This window comes from Aotus nancymaae, unplaced genomic scaffold (assembly GCF_030222135.1).
Source record: "Aotus nancymaae isolate 86718 unplaced genomic scaffold, 86718_ANA_hifiasm-v0.15.2.pri h1tg000036l, whole genome shotgun sequence".
In the NCBI taxonomy this organism is placed as follows: Eukaryota; Metazoa; Chordata; class Mammalia; order Primates; family Aotidae; genus Aotus; species Aotus nancymaae.
Window position 1 is genome coordinate 81,677,778 of NW_026988450.1, and position 16,709 is coordinate 81,694,486.

General features: G+C 50.2%; 1 protein-coding gene across 9 annotated transcripts in view; it reads right to left on the reverse strand.

Annotated features, from left to right (window-relative positions):
- The window catches only part of ST3GAL1 (ST3 beta-galactoside alpha-2,3-sialyltransferase 1), a 166,671-nt gene extending 156,736 nt beyond the window's left edge, over positions 1–9,935 (reverse strand). For all 9 annotated transcript variants that reach the window (XM_064384620.1, XM_064384621.1, XM_064384618.1 and 6 more), the window contains exon 1: positions 9,655–9,935. The gene's annotated coding sequence lies outside the window, so the exon portion shown is untranslated. The remainder of the gene's footprint in view (positions 1–9,654) is intronic.
- Positions 9,936–16,709: the final 6,774 nt, after the last annotated feature.

Genomic DNA, 16,709 nt, shown 5'->3' on the forward strand with positions numbered 1-16,709 from the left:
GGCTCCAGTCTAGTCTTCTAAGAATCTAAGAAAAGGGTTCTTATTTATTTATTTTTCCACTGGGTCTTTTGTTTCCAAAAAGGTAAATGCCCAATTAGGTGGATTTTTGTTTTTTATGTGGGGTTGTTTTCGGCTTTTTGAACTTGAAACAATATTTTGGAGTCATTCCACCCTCTCAGCTAGAGAAGTAGCTGGATTTGCTTTGGTTGGGGTTTATTGGTTAGGTTTTTCTCAAGAGCTCTCTGCTAAGTAAATATGCATGAAGGGAATTTTTAGCCACTCTGGTGTTTTAGTTCACTGTGGATTCAAATGGATTTTTTTTTAACATAGCAAAATCTGTTACATTGCTATCTATCTGGGCTTGATCTTTTCTTTCGTAACGTAGCTAATGAAATTCAGAGAAAGTACTTTACTTGCACACCCCAATGTGTACTTTCCAAAAGTCACCTGCAACCCTCTTTTTAATTCTGCCAAATAATCTGGAGCTAATGTTCTTTTCTTCTCAACTTTTCTGAATTATTGCAAGTAATTTTTAAGTCATATTTTATACTGCCTTAAGGGTTTTAGAATCATACATGATTAGATAAGCTTTGTTCAATAAAAATTATAGAAGGCCATTGTTTTGGACCAAGTTTCTGCACTAGGCCCCAACAGGCCAGACTGCAAATCAAAATGGAGTTACCCACGCTAAAGTTCTAGGTTCCCAAACCCACACTGAGGCAGGATGGGCTGTCCAAAAGGGAACCATGTCCTCGGGACGTGGCAACCATGGTATGGTGACCTGAAGGTCAACACGATATGCCCCTGCATTCACACTATAGTCCAGTTCATTCAAGCAAGGCTATCTCCAGTAAGAAATTCCCCCATAAGAGAATGTACATTTTGATTTTACCTGTTCTCAAACTGAAGCTTTGCTCATTATAATAGTAAAAAACACATCACGCCTGTGATCCCAGCACTGTGGGAGGCTGGGGCGGGTGGATCATGAGATCAGGAGTTTGAGACCATCCTGGCCAACATGACGAAACCCTGTCTCTACATAAATTACAAAAATTATCTGGGCGTGGTGGCGGGTGCCTGTAGTCCCAGCTACTCGGGAGGCTGAGGCAGGATAATCGCTTGAACACAGGAGGCGGAGGTTGCAGTGAGCTGAGATCGTGTCACTGCACTCCAGCCTGGCGAAAGAACAAGACTCTATCTCAAACACACACACACACACACACACACACACACACACACACACCCCTGGGTGGAGATTTCAGATGTTAATGAGATGTGACGTACGAGCAAGCATGTACAACTATGGTGCATGTGCACCCAGAGGACCACCCAGAACATGCTTACTAGGAATGCCTCTTCCGACTTCTTTATGAATAACTGTGTAAGGCTCTAGTAAAGGGAGTCCCTCAGTAAGTCAATGCTGTCCCACCCTCGCAAGCAGCCTGCCCTGCATCCTCTCTCAGAGCGTACTGTCTATTCGGCACGTCACTTTCAGAATACCCTGCCTCTTTTGCAATAAACCGCTCCATGATGCATCTCCTGTGCTGTGTGTCTCTTGTTTATTTTCTTCTAAACTAAGCAGACAAGCACTGAGGTTTTACAACAGCCATCAACAGAACTAAGTTGTCATCTGACTTCCCGAGAAATCAGGAGAGAGTCAATTTCCCAAATAGACGGAATTAAATTGTTAATCAGTATGATCGTGAAGTTCCCTTGGCTTTAATCCTTAGCAAAAAGAGGCAGCCTAAAGTCACTGGATGTTAACTAATCAGTTGTTTTTCTAGGTTCTGTCTAAATGGAATGAGTACACTCTTAGTTCATTGCTTCTGGTTTCTTTAGTCCTGTTTATAAAGCCAACCTCCTCTGCTCAGCTCACTGGAAAACTTACTCCGTTTTGTGGAACGAAGTGTTGCCCAATTCTAGAATCAAAATAAAGCTAATTTAGGTCTTTAAATTTGTTGTTATTTTATCCTTTGGCACTTTCATGTGTTTTAAAGAGAAAATACACACACACACACACTCTCACACACACTCACACACACACATTCACACACACTCACACAGAGTCAAAGAAATGATCCAAACATCCTCAGAATAGAAAGAAAGAAAGAAAGAAAGAAAGAAAGAAAGAAAGAAAGAAAGAAAGAAAGAAAGAAACTTTTAACATACAAATATTGAAATCCTATTATTTGAATGCTAACTAGGTTAAAAGGCCACATTGGAGCACCACTCACCCCACATTGCCCTTTCTAAATCCTGACCTTCCCAGGAATCAAAACTAACATTTGTTGAGAGACCTTTACTGAATAAACTTGTTTTATTTTTCACATCAACTGTACAAAGTGTGTCTTCATGACAGAAGAGGAAGATGAGACATAGAGAAGGTCAGTAATTTGGTCACTGAGTAAGTAATAAACCTCCGTTTGAAACCCTGGCAAACCTTCACACTTAAACTATTCTGTTTCTCATTAAGATGCCAATAATAACAATTTAAGGGTCTTCATGACATCTTACAACAGATGCTTTTACTTTAGTAGGGCTGATAAAACACAGTGGGTTAAAATGTGGGCTCTCACCAGCTCTGTGGCCTTAGGCAAGGGGGTTACCCTCCAGTTCCTGGGCATCTTACCTGCCAACTGGTAAATCTTGAGACTACCCCCTTCCCACACCCAGCTGTTGCAGAATCAAATGAGATGATAGCTGTGTGTGTGTGTGTGTGCGTGTGTGTGTGTGCGTGTGTGTGTGTGTGTGTCTCCTCAATGTGCCCTCCAGACCTGCTCTTAATGCACCTCCACCTTGCCCTGCTCTGGGGGCTCCATCAAGGAGCTCCTTGCCTTTGGCTGGTGGGTGGGCTCAGCTCTTGGTGGCACAGGATTGCGCAGGTCAGGCCAGAGGAGAGCAAGGTTGCAGGGTTGATCCTCCTGGCTCCTGCCCTGCCAGGTTGAGGAAGGGGCCTGTGGTCTCTCTTCCAGAGGCTTCTGGCAACTACTGCAATGCTATTCCAGTTCTCCTATCCCATTCCCCACCATGCCACTTCTCCTGGGGGTGGTAACCGGGCCTAGGCACTAGACCATCCCTTGCCGACTTCTCTAAACGCTGGCACCATCTCTGGAAACCACTTTATTCAAACCCTCCATTCAATGCTTCCTGCTGAACCCCAGAATAAGTTGTTCAAAATACTTGGCACTACTGGATGTACACTAAACAATGAAAAGTAGATGCTACTAAAATTCTCATCAATAAGGCACGTTCCCATGCTTCATTTTGTGGGGTGCTCCTAACTCTCCTGTGACAGAGGGAGTGGGAATTGATACTACAGTCTCCTAGTTGAGGAACTGAAGGGTCAACGAGGTTAAACAATGTGCACAAGGTCCCCAGCCAGGAGCAGATGGGACAGGGCCAGGGCCCAGGAGTTCTGTGTCCTTGGCCAGCAGATTCCCTGCAGGGATTCCCCGACGGTGTAGAAAACACCCTGACTCCAGAGCCCTCTCTAACAGTTGTCCTCGGTGGGAACTACAACAGCGTCCACTGCAGGTGCCTTGAACTTTGACACAAGTCCCATCCCTGCTGGCCAGCCAGGCCACACAGGAAGGGCCCCCATGCCGGGTTCATGATGCTGGGCACCCCGACCATCTTACGCTGCCCCCGACTCCCCTCGTGCGTTCCTTCTCCTAATAACAGTGCTTTGCGTGGCTTCTTAGGTCAGGGTTCTGGCTCATTAGTAATTCTGAGTCCTACCCAAGGGACAAAGAAGCCAAAAGTTTGACACAACTCATAGGAATGAGAGGCACACGCTACCCCAACACTGTCACCAGGCCTTGCTGCTTCCAGGGGCATCATTTGCAAACCATTTTACCTTAAAATCAGCCTCCTCCGACTTCAAGTGTTTTTCCAGGAGTTTAATAAAACTTCCTGCCTTCAGTCAACTCCTCCACTTCCCACAGGCTCTGTCCTGAGGACTGCCCCATGCAATCACTTTCTCTTATAAACAGACTAAATGCAACTGGAATCAGGGAGGCTCTGGGCCTCCCACATGCACAATTCTCCCCAGAATCATCTCCCTTCATCCTCCCGGGGCCCCTGATCACCCACATGCACCTCAAACCTGGTGCAGGGACATGCCCAGCTCACCCAGCTAGCTCATAGAGTAGCGTCTCCCTGAAAACCTAGGCGCTTTCTCCTACCCTCTACCTGCCATGCCATTTAAACCCACCCTCCCAAATCAACTATTAAAATCTTAGATAAAGTATAAAATAAAGCACTAAGTTTTTTTTTTTTTTTTTTTTAGAAAAAGCAGACGCAAAGCAGCCACTCTCCGGGTGTTTTTTGTTGGTTTTTTTGACTGATTCTCGCTCTATTACCCAGGCTGGAGTGCAGTGGCATCTCGACTCACTGCAACCTCCGCCTCCAGGGTTCAAGCCATTCTCCTGCCTCAGCATCCCGAGTAGCTGGGACTACAGGCACGCGCCACCCCGCCCAGCTAATTTTTTGTATTTTTAGTATACTGAGACGGGTTTCACCATGTTAGCCAGGATGGTCTTGATCTCCTGACCTCATGACCTGCCCGCCTCAGCTTCCCAAAGGGCTGGGATTACCCACGCTCTGCCTCACTCTGTTTTATACCCGCGCATTCCAATGCTTGAAGGCTGGCTGGGAGGCAATGATTCGTCCCACACAAACAAATTGGAGATCAGGATCTTTGGACGGAAATGGGGCCAAAGCACTGAACCTCTAGAACTCCCAGTGCCCTTAACTCTTCAGAACCATGCGGAACAGGCTTACAGTCAATCTATGTATTTATTTTACTTTATTATTATTGTTTTTTGCACACACAGGGCACTAGATGCTTTGATATTGAATGTATTCAAGATTCCTTTGCTCTCTCGCAGTCTGACTCACCTATCTCTAGAACGCCCTCTGTGGGTCCCTCAAGGTGGAGGAAGCCTTCCCTTCTCTGTTCCTATTTTGCTTAACACTTGTATATTTCTTTTTGTTTTGTTTTGTTTTTGAGACTTAGACTCGCTCTTGTCCCCCAGGCTGGAGTGCAATGGCGAGATCTTGGCTCACTGCAACCTCTGCCTCCCAAATTCAAGGGATTCACCTGCCTCAGCCTCCCGAGTAGCTAGGATTACAGGCTAATTTTTAGCACCTGTGTATTTCCATACACAGCCTGACTGGGTATGTCCTTGTCCCCCTCCCCAGGGCACTGTGACCTCTAGGACAGCAAGGAACAAGGACCGAGTATTCTTTCCTCTCTGTATCTCAGCATCTTGCATGGTGCTCCTGGAAGGTAATAAGTTCCCAATAAATGCTGGCTCAACCAAAATCAAAACAACCCAACCACCACCACCATCAAGACCAAATAAACAATAAACCCCGGATTTTACAGTCCAGTGACTTTCCCTCTCAACTTCGATATTTTTGCATTAAAGTGAAAGGGTTGACCAAACTGATTTCTAAGGTCATGTTCAGCTTGCAGATGGGAAGTAAACAGGCCCTGGTGAGGTCACTGGGGTTCCTTCTACAATATGTAGCATTGGGGAGTCCCCCCAGATGGCACCCTGGCTCTGTCAGGTTTCAGACCTCAGAGTCTGAAACTTCTGGGACTGCTTTCAACATCTAGTGTTGAGAACTGCTAGACAATGACTTTGCCAAGGGAGTGTGGTAAAACACTGAATAGTCCTGACCCTCTGTGAGAGGTCAGATGCCCTTGGCATGGGGTAGTAGACAGTCCAGCTGCCCCCAGCCAGGGCTGTCTGTGATACTGGGAGGGTTTTGAGGGTGATGCTTGCTGGAGCAATGGAGGTGGGGACTGTCTTCACAAAGAGAAGCTTTAATGGACGACCCACGGTGACGGGCAGCAGAATTCTACAGCCTCTCTTTTTTCTTTTTTTTTGAGACAAAGTCTCACTCTGTCACCCAGGCTGGAGCGCCGTGGCGTGATCTCAACTCACTGTATCCTCCACCACCAGGGTTCAAGCGATTCTCCTGCCTCAGCATCCTGAGTAGCTGGGACTACATGCACGTAACACCATACCCAGCTAATTTTTGTATTTTTGGTAGAGGCGGTGTTTCATCAGTTGGCCAGGTGATCTTGAACTCCCTGATCTACCCACCTTGGCCTCCCAAAGTGCTGGGATTACGGGTGTAAGCCACTGTGTCCGGCCAAGCCTCTCATTTTTAGAGTGAAACCGAGACCCAGAGCCTGGAATAGTTTGGGAGCTGAGTTGCAAAGGAACTGAGCCTGAGCGCTGGCACTGGGACTCAAATGCAGGCTCTCACAGGGCCCCATTCCGGGTTCCTGTGACCAAATTACAGTAGAAGGGAGCTCTCAGATCCTCAGGTGTGCAAGCAGGGATGCTGAAGTTTCCACAGAGGCTACACAACTGAACGAAGCTGCATGTAAGTCTTATTCTAGAATTCTTGGTAACCAGGTCAGCTCTTCCATTGGCATGCGGAGTGTGTGCACACAGGCATGTAGAACTCACTGGAAAGCCTTTACAAGATGACTGGTGGATTTTATGTTTTGCTTTCCTGGTTGCTTTTTGTGGTGTGGGAGGGGCCTAAGGTGAGGGTCAAGTTTCCATCCGCGGCCAAAGCTCTACCCAAATATAAACCCTTTGAATCAGCAATCTTCTACACAGGAGCTGATTCAAGCAAGGTTAACTGACTAGAGGGCTTGGAGTCACACATGGGAGAGGCACCCGCCTTGGGCAATGTCAACTGCCAGCTTTTGCTTGGGGGCTGCTTGGTGGGTAGGGGAGACAGAGCTCTACCTCGCCCCCAAAGATCTCGGACCTAGAAGGACCTAGAACCAGCTTAGTCAGTGTCATCTCCATAACAAGGGCTCCTATATCAGTGACAGCCAATTCTGTGTGGGTCAGGAGTGCTGGTGACACCGCCAGGGAAGTGGGGAGAACGCAGCCCTGTCTGCTGTCTGCAGTCAGCAGGAAGGCCGCTCAGAAGGCAGCTTCCGCAGGCTGCTGCAGAGCTTCGAAGAACAGCCTCCGTCCCCTGTAAGAAACCCTCTGCCATTACTTCTAGCAACACTTCCTGTTTTTCTCTCTCCCCCTGGGTGGGATGCTGTGGCCTCCCAGCCAGGGAGGTAGGCGACAAAGACCCTGCTCAAGTCCAGGCCTTGCCCAATCAGACCCCTAAACGGCAAATGCCAGCCCAGAAAAAAGCAGGGAAAGCAAATTTCAGGGTTTGTGGGATTTTGAAAAGGCAGAAGGAACACTCTATTCATTCTTTATTTGTTTAGCAAAAACCGTATGATGGAACTCCTTCCCCCAAGGTATATACACGCATTAGCGTGTGTACATACATGCGTACATACACACATTAGAATGTGAACTATCTATATATACACACATTCATTTAGTTATATGTATTAGATCCACACACTGTCTATTCCGCAGAACGTATTGTGAGAATGTATTATTGGCCTCATTTTGAAGATGTGGAAACTGAGACGCCCAGAGGTGAAGGAGGTTAAGTCTCACGACCAAAGTAAGAAAGACAGAGACATAGAGAAGGGAGACTAGGCCCCCAAGCTGTACCGAGATCTTGGCAGAGGCCAGGGGCACGGAGTGGTGAACTCTGGTCAGTCATTTCAGCCAACAAGAAAACAGTCGTTCAGTCGTCCGGGATCCTGATGTTTGGGGCAGGAAGGGGAAGTGCAGGAAGGCACTGTGAGGGACCCCAGCACTGCGCACCCCTTCCCCACCGCGGAGCCAAGCGGCAGTTTCCACAGCAGCCGGCAGGGGGCAGTGCACCTTGCCTTTTTGAAGTCTCCGGGCTCCCGGGCAGCGTTCGGGAAAGAAAACCAGAAGGCTCCGCCCACAGCTTCTAGGAACAGGCCAGGAGTAGAGCCCGCACGTAGTAGGTGCTCCAGGCACGTCTAGAGCACAAAGGGCTTGACCGATACATATGAATTCCATTTTAGAGACTGGAAGGGAAGAAGGGGACGTCCCGGTCCCTGCCAGCACCTTCCACCTTGGGGCCTTATCAATGAACACAGCTTAGCACCTACTACGTCCCAGGCGCCCTGGAGACCTCTGGACAACCCGGCTGCCTTCTCACCCCGTTTTCCTCGTTGGCGAGTCTGCCTCCTCCTCCCATCTCTTCCTCTCAACACACACAACCAGCCGCAGAGCGGGGGTGGGCGCTCGCTGTCTCCCTAGAGAACCAGCTCCTCGCAAATTTGAGGGGCATAGGGACCCGCGAGGGGGAGAAGTCGGGAGAGGCCAGGGGTGCCCGGGAAGAATCACGAGAAAGCCAGGCGAATGCCTGATGCGGGGACGCGGCGAGCCAGTCACTGCCCTCAGGGTCACAGCTGTCTCCCTCTGCGGGACTCGCCCGGCCCATGAGACGCAGTCAACTGCCCAACCCCCACCCACTTGCGCGCTTCGGGGCATGCACGTGTCCCCTCGCCGAACGCACCAGCGAGCCCTGCGCGTGGTGTGGCCGGCGGGGACCCTGGCGTAGGAGGGAGGAGCAAGTCAGGGCTCCGGCCGAGAGCAGAACCAGAGGATCCCCACATGCTTCCCGGAGACACGGCTGCAAGGCCAGGTGAAGGCGCGCTACGCGTCTCTGTGCCAAGCAGGGGCGCAGGCTCAACCCCCATCTCAAGTTCAGCCGCGTTTCCTCCCGCAAGGTCACGCTCAAACACTCGCGCAGAGAAAGGAGGAGCTGAAAGTTGCGCCACTGTCCCGATTCCAAACTAACTGTACCCTCACCAGGGCGCCTCGCCTCAGTGTCACCGCTGCCCGTCCCCATACGCTCCCAGAAGGGGTTGTTCTGTCCCAGGCAGGTCACACACGCGAGAGACACAGGCAAGTTGCTAACTTTTGTCAGATTATTTCTCGGCAGCTGCGGCGCCTAACGGGGTTGGGGCGGATTCGGAGTTTCGAGTTGCCACTAACACCACTCCGGCCGTGCTCCCTTTGGCCCACCCGCGTCCCCCACTGTCCACCACGCCGCGTTCCGCTCTCTCGTCCCAGATGCCAACTTCACCCCCGGGTCCGGAGCAGCGCGCGCTGAAGGCGACCCCGGAGCCAAGAGCCACCTCCCGGGTCTGCGCTTGCTGGCAGCAGACTGGGGGACTCGATCCGGATACTGTCCCACGGCCGCTGGTCCAGATCACTGGCGCCCTCCGCGGTGTCCCAGCCTGTGACCCCAGATCCGCTCGAGAGCGCCTGAGCCCGGCCACCCAGCGAGGTCTCCTCCCACGGGCGGCCCCAGCCGGGGAGATCCCAGCCCGGCGCCGGGTGCAATGTCACTGGGGCTGCTTTCGGGAACGGCTGCCAGGGACTTGGCGTAGGTTCCCCGCAGAGCTCCAGGCAGCTCCTCCAGAGACGGCCGAAGACCCCTAAGTCCGAAACTCCACCCCGACCTTCTTCCTTTCCCAGAGCCCCGGGTGCTCGCCGCGGCTAAGAAGGGGTTTCCCTACGAGTGTCTTCCACTAGAATCCTAGGGGCTTCGGTCTCACCTCCACTGTCACACCCTCTGAGTCCCCTCCACACCCCTTCAGTTCCCGGGTCCAGACAATCAACCCTCCACTCCGAGAACCCACAGGAAACTGCGGAGCCCCAACTCCGGCGGACGCAGCCCCCGCGCACCCCGAGCAGGGTTCGCCTCCGCACGCGCACTCACCACGGCTGGAGACACGCTGGAGTTTCCGGGATTCGGGCATGAGGGGGTTCCGAGGAGAAGAAAGGGGTGTAGGTGTCCCGGACACTCGCCCCCTTCCAGGCTCACATCGCCTCTTCCTTCTCCCTCCGCTCCTCTTCTTCCTCCTCCTCCTCCCTCCGGTCTAGGGCTCTTTGTCTTTGCAAAGTGTCGAAACTGTCTGGCATAGTGGGCTCCGCCGGCGGAGTCTGGAGCCGGGAAAGCGAGGAGGCGGGGTGAGGGTGGGAGCGGGCTCGGGAACACCTTCCCCCGAGTGTAATACGAGTGAAAGGCGGGGCGACCAGGGAGGGGCCGCCTTCCCCCGCCGGCTGGGCCGGGAGCCGGTGCGCGCCAGAGCCCGGCCGCCGCCTCCCCCACGCGCGGCCCTCCCCCTGCCTCCGCCCAGCGCCCGCCCCTCCCGGCCCCGCGCCTGCGTTCGCCCCCTCCCACCCCGGCTCGGCTCGGCTTTCCCCTGGCTCCGGGCTTCCTGCGAGCCGAATTTAGCTCTGCCAAGCCACGTGGACCGCAGCGGGCTCGGCACAGGCCGGGCCTGGGAGACGCCGGAGGCGGCGGCGGCGCGGGGACCTAATCGGCGCCCCTAGAGGAGCTCCCCGCTCCCCGGACGCCGCCCTCAAGCTGGCGGGGCTAAGGAAGAGCGCCCAGGCGGGCCGGGAGCCACTGGGGTCCGTTTCAGAAAGAAGACTGGCACGCACCGAGAGGATTGCAGCGCCCAGAAGAGCTCGAGTGGGGGGCACGGTGGGGAGAAGGGGCCGATCCCCTGCTGGCGACCCACTTCCTCTAAGGGCGCAGGACTCGAGGTGGGATTTAGGGAGGGGGAAGGAAGGAGCGTGGCCGGGCGAAGGAAGGAGCGTGGCCGGGCGGGGGGACACTGGCGTCCAGAATCGCGTTCGGAGCCACAGAGCCGGGCACCGCGGTCGGCCCTGGCCCAGCCCTTGCCCTGGCTCGCCTGCCGCCGTTTTTTCCTTCCAGATGCGGAGGCTGGTGCTTGGGGTTTGCGGATTAGACTTGCAGTTATTTAGCCTTCCCTCTTTTACAGGGAAGCAGGGGCGGTGGAGACTTATCTTGCTGAATGGCAGAGTGCAGGGTTTGGATGGTAAATGAAGTACACAAGTCACGTACATCTGCTTTTATGGTTCTGAGCCCCTTAGTGAGACTACCTCTTTCGCAACTTTTCCGAGGAATGTTAGAGGAAAGAGGCACAGTTTGGCCATAGTGTCATTGCATCCTTCCACCGCCCCATGCTCCAGCTGGAGAGAGATCAGCCTTTTGCAGTGGAAGGGAGGAGAGCTCCCCAGTCTTTGATTCATCAGAGGGCTGCTGTAGTACAGGGGTTCAGGCCAGGGCACGCAGGGTCGCAGTTCTTGGTTCAAATCCTGCACTGCCACACAATGGAGGTATGAGGTTGGGCTGGTGACTGAACCTCTCAGCCTAGGTGGCTGTGTGCCTCTGTTTCCTCACCTGTGAGAACCGGTCTAAGAAGTGTCTATCTGATGAGGTTGTCGTGATGAGTAAGTGAATTCGTACATGTAGAACCTTTGGAACTGTCTTCTTGTCTTTGTTGTTGTTGTTGTTGTTGTTGTTGTTGTTTGAGACGGAGACTTGCTCTGTCGCCCAGGCTGGAGTGTAGTGGCGCAATCTCGGCTCACTGCAACCTCCGCCTCCCGGGTTCAATCAATTCTCCTGCCTCAGCCTCCCGAGTAGCTGGTTCTACAGGTTCACGTCACCATGCCTAGCTAATTTTTGTATTTTTGTAGAGACGGGGTTTCACCATGTTGGCCAGGACGGTCTCCATCTCTTGACCTTGTGATCCGTCCGCCTTGGCCTCCCAAAGTGCTGGGATTGCAGCCCTAAACCACCGCCCGAGAGGAACTGTCTTTGACATGTACTAAATTAACTGTGTAGATGGTGGGTTTCTCCAGTGCCAGGTTCCTGCCCACAGCAGAAAAATGGCCTGCCCTAGAGGATGGGGGCTAGGGTGTTGGGGAAGGCTTCAGGGACTTGGGAGAGAAAAGGAGAGATATTCAGAGATGAGAAAAGTAGAAAAGAAACTAACTTTTAAAAGGGGGAGGAGAGAGAATGAGAAAAATAACTACTAGAACAGGAAGGAAAAGACGAGTAGTCTTTCAGGTGCTTTGGGACCTGCTCTGAGACCTCTTGCCTGACACCCGTAGTTTCTGATACAATTCTAGAGAAGGGGTGAGCCCTTTTGTCTGCCTGGACACATCCTGTGGGCTTTGCTCTTTCTGAAACTCAGATCGAGGTGTGCACTGCACCTGGTATTCTCCAGATTGCTTGTGTACCTCGGGGGAGGGGGGCAGAGAGTTCTGCTTGCATCAGCTACTGGCCCCTCAGCAGCAGCGACTTTCAGCAACGACAAGCTTCTCACATGCGCCGGACTTTTAGCACCGGAGTTGTGGCTGGGAATATCATCTGGACCAATAAAGAGTTTTTGGATGAAATGGCAAAAGTGTTGTTTATTGTATGGATCAAATAGTGTATGGGAACGTATTCAAAAAATAGGAAATGCTATACTCGTATAAGACTGCACCACTATATCCGAGTCGATTTTATGGAAAGAGGATCAGATTTGGCAAGTAAGGAGCCCCGGGTCATCCAGCTGTTCCACCTTGCAGCCAAGAACAAAAAGCAGCTCAGTTTTGGCCGAGTTCTTACTGTACGTATTGTATATGCAATACTGGCGGTGGGGTAGGTTTGTTTAGACCAGGATCACCACAGACACATGAGTAATGCATTGAGCTGATGTTCCGATCACTAGGGACAGAAGTTTTTCAGCTACATTAATATATTGTGAGACCACTGTCTTACGTGCATGTGGTCCATCATTGACCAAAATGTCAGGCAGTGCATGACTATATATGTGAATAGTGTAGATTGTATGGGTTGTGCCAAACAGTTCTGCTAACTCAAATGCCCACCAAGGTTCTCAGGATTAAAGGGAGGCTTCAGGACCATGTCTTGGAAATTCCCCTGAATGACTCTATAGTGAAATGGAAATTCCTTATTAATTGGCATTGTGGTGAAACACATATAAATCATCACCTTATTTGAATAAAAGGTTGTACATCAGATGCATCTTTAGCCAATCTCTGAAGGGTTAACCTGAGCAAGGCATTTTCTGAAAGCCCCACTTCCTTTCTGTTACATTTCTTCCCAGGTAACAGGGACAGCCTCTCCCTCTCCCTTTTTTTTTCAGAGTTGTGACATTCCATGCCAGTAGCACTCTTAACACCCCCTAGGACCCTTTCCAGGGGCTGTGTGTCAGAAGTGTATGCATGCATTCCTCATTGTCACCCTGAGTGTATCCCCCATCACCCCCTGCTGGAGAACAAGGAGTCATCGTCATTACTGGGAGTGTCTGCACAGTGGGTCCCCAGAGAGCACTGACTGATTTAGCGCATGGTGCCACCTCCTACCTTTTCGGAGCACCAGCAAAGCGCTCAGTCATGATGGTTAAGGAAATTGATTTCATCCTTTCCCCACCTCCTTTCTTGGCACAGCAGAGTGGAAAGATCCTAATGGGTTCTGATCCCACTGGGTGATTGTGCAGAAAAGAAAAGGGCTGCCTCACTTGTCAGAGATGAGTTCAGAAGTGCTGGGCACAGCATGTGGTTTTTTGTGTTTTAGACAGTGTTTTCCTTAGGGCTCTTGGGACTGTGAGGAGCTCGCTCAAGTTTACCTAGAAAAACAGTGTTTTAATGTAGAGATGTGCAGACCAAAGCTGAAAACAGAAGCTGGAAGGAGAGCGAGGCTGTGTCTGTGTCTCTGTCTCCCTCACGGCCCCACCTCCGTCCACCCTCCCGCTCTGTGCTCTGCTCCCTCCCTGCCCACAGACTTTATTTGTTAAATTCGGGGGTCTGCTTTAAAGTTTTCTGCATGTTTTTGGCCCCAGCCTTTCTGCATCGTGGCGATTATAGAAACAATCTTTTCAGCTATACTTCCCACTGTGGTTCCACTGGGTGTTTTAGTTTTTCCAGGAGGGGAATCTGATTGACAGGCCTCATCTACAGGGTGATGAATCACCAATCTAACACTGAATAGACTGCCCAGGCAGCCTGAGCCCTGCCCCCATGAATAACTGTGCAGAAGGACAGTCCTCCAGAAGATGTTGCATTAGAGGGAATGTGGGAGACATGGTCTTGCCTCTGAGAATCTTGGCAGGCATTTGAGTTAGCAGAGCTGTTTGGCAGAACCCATGTTACCTACACTTCACATGTACAGTCGTGCACTGCATAATGACATTTTGGTCAACAAAGGAATGTGTATATGACAGTAGTCCCTTCTGATGGCACTGATAAATTCTGTCACCTAGTAATGTAGCCTGCATAATATCAGCTCAACACATTACTCATGTGTTTGTGGTAATGCTGATATAAACAAACTTACTTCACTGTCAGTATGGCACATATAATATGTATAGTACATAATACTTGATAATGATTATAAACAGCTATGTTACAGGTTTATGTATTATTTACTGTACTATACTTTTTTTTGAGACAGAATTTCACTCTTGTCGCTCAGGCTGGAGTGCAGTGGTGCGATCTCAGCTTATCACTACCTCTGCCTCCCGGGTTGAAGCACTTCTTCTGCCTCAGCTTCCCGCATAGGTGGAATTACAGGCATGCACCACCACGCCTGGGTTTGTATTTTTAGTAGAGACATGGGTTTCTCCATGTTGGTTAGACTGGTCTCAAACTCCTGACCTCAGGTGATCTACCTGCCTCAGCCTCCCAAAGTGTTAGGATTACAGGTGTGAACCACCACACCTGGCTGCTGTACTATAATTTTAATCGTTATTTTAGAGTGTGTTTCTTCTGCTTATAAAAACTAAGCGTTTACTATAAAACAGTATTCTGTGTCATACTGGCAGTGGCCTCATTCATCTCATTTTTTCCTGACTGCATCATTTTCTCTTGTGCTTGATTTAATTTCATGTTGTTTTGTTCGTCATGGTTCCTAAGCATACAGAATCCATGGCTAATGTTGCCAAAAAGAGGCCACATTGAGTAATTTTACTTATCCGTTCTCACACTGCTAAGAAAGATACCTGAGACTGGGTAGTTTATAAAGGAACGAGGTTTAATGGACTCAGTTCAGCACTGTGAGGAGGCCTCAGGAAACTTACAATCACCACCAAAAGGGAAGCAAACATATCCTTCTTCACATGGCAGCAGGAGAGAGAAGAATGAGTGCCCACTGAAGGGACAAACCCTTTATAAAACCATCAGATCTTGTGAGAACTAACTCATTATCATGAGAACAGGATGGGGGAAACTGACCCCATAATTCAATTATCTCCACCTGGTTCTTCCCATGACACGTAGGGATTATGGGAACTACAATTCAAGATGAGATTTGGGTGGGGACACAGCCAAACCATATCAGTGATTGACCTGGAAATGAAATTAAAAGTGCTTAAAGTGGCCGGGCACGGTGGCTCACGCCTGTAATCACAGCACTTTGGGAGACCAAGGTGGGCAGATCACGAGGTCAAGAGATCGAGACCATCCTGGCTAACATGGTGAAACCCTGTCTCTACTAAAAATACAAAAATTAGCTGGGCGTGGTGGCGCGTGCCTGTAGTCCCAGCTACTGGGGAGGTGGAGGCAGGAGAATTACTTGAACCCGGGAGGCGGAGGTTGCAGTGAGCCGAGATCGCACCACTGCACTCCAGCCTGGCGCCTGGTGACGGAGTCAGACTCTGTCTCAAAAAAAAAAAAAAAGGTGATTAAAGAGCAGGGAGGTGGAAAATTGGTGACCATTGTTGCTTGCCAGGCACTAGGTTGCATTCCATCATAGCTACGATCTTGGAGAACAAGAACAAAGTGACAAAAGTTGAAACGATCTGCTTTATTGACGGCAATGAGACTGTCAACAATTTAAGAAGGGCCTATACCAGATATAGAGAAACTTCTTATGACCCGGTTTGAAGACTAGACACACATGTGTATTATTCCTCCCAGCCGCATGATGATCCCAGCCAAAACAGAAAGTTTGTGATGTTTAAAGAAAAGGCTGGATTCGACTAGGATGTTGAATTTATTGCTAGCTCTGGGTGGTTTAAATGACTCAAGAATCGTTCTTATTATATAATATAAAAGTAAGTGGTGAGTCTGTGAGAGCTGATGTGAAGGCAGCTGAAGAATTTTTGGAAACTGTAGATAAGCTGACTCTGGAGGAAATGTACTTGCCAGAGCAAACCTTCAATATGGATGAAACCTCCCTATTCTGGAAAGAGATGCCTGAAATGACTTTTATCCATAAGGAAGCCAAGTCAACGTCAGGTTTCAAGGCTTTTATGGACAGGGTAACAGTCTTGCTTGGGGGAAATGGCGCAGGCTACCAACTGAAACCCTTGGTGACCTGGCGCAGTGAGAACCCCAAGGCCTTCAAGCCCAGCACAAAGCACATACTGCCAGTGGACTGCAGGAGTCGTGAGAAGTCATGACGGATGCACCTCCTCTTCCAGGATGCTCTCCTGCATTGCTGTACCAGGGAAAGGAAAAGGACTGTTTGGAGAATGATCCACCTTTCAAGATTTTACTTATTGTTGATAATGCTCCCACACGTGCTCTTTTTATTGGTGATCTTCATCCCAATATCAAAGTGATATTTCTTCCTGCAGTGATATTTCTTGATCAAGGATGGATCAAGTGATATTTGGATCAAGTGATATTTCTTGATTCAAACGATGGATCAAGGAGTTATACCAGCTTTTAAGATCTACTACCTGAATAGGGAGGACTTTTGCCCAGGCTTATACTGCAGTGGAGAAAGACACTGAGAAGACGCTGATGAAATTCTGAACAGCATCGAGAACCTTGCTTAGGCTTGGGGTGTGTCGCCGAGGACTGTAGGCATGGCACCTGGAAGAAGACACTCGAGGTTTGTCGATAACTTCAAAGAATTTGCCAAGGATGAGGAAGTTGCAAAAATCAAGAAGTCTGTGGTTGAGATGGCCAACAACTTTAACCTGGGTATGGATGAGGATGACATTG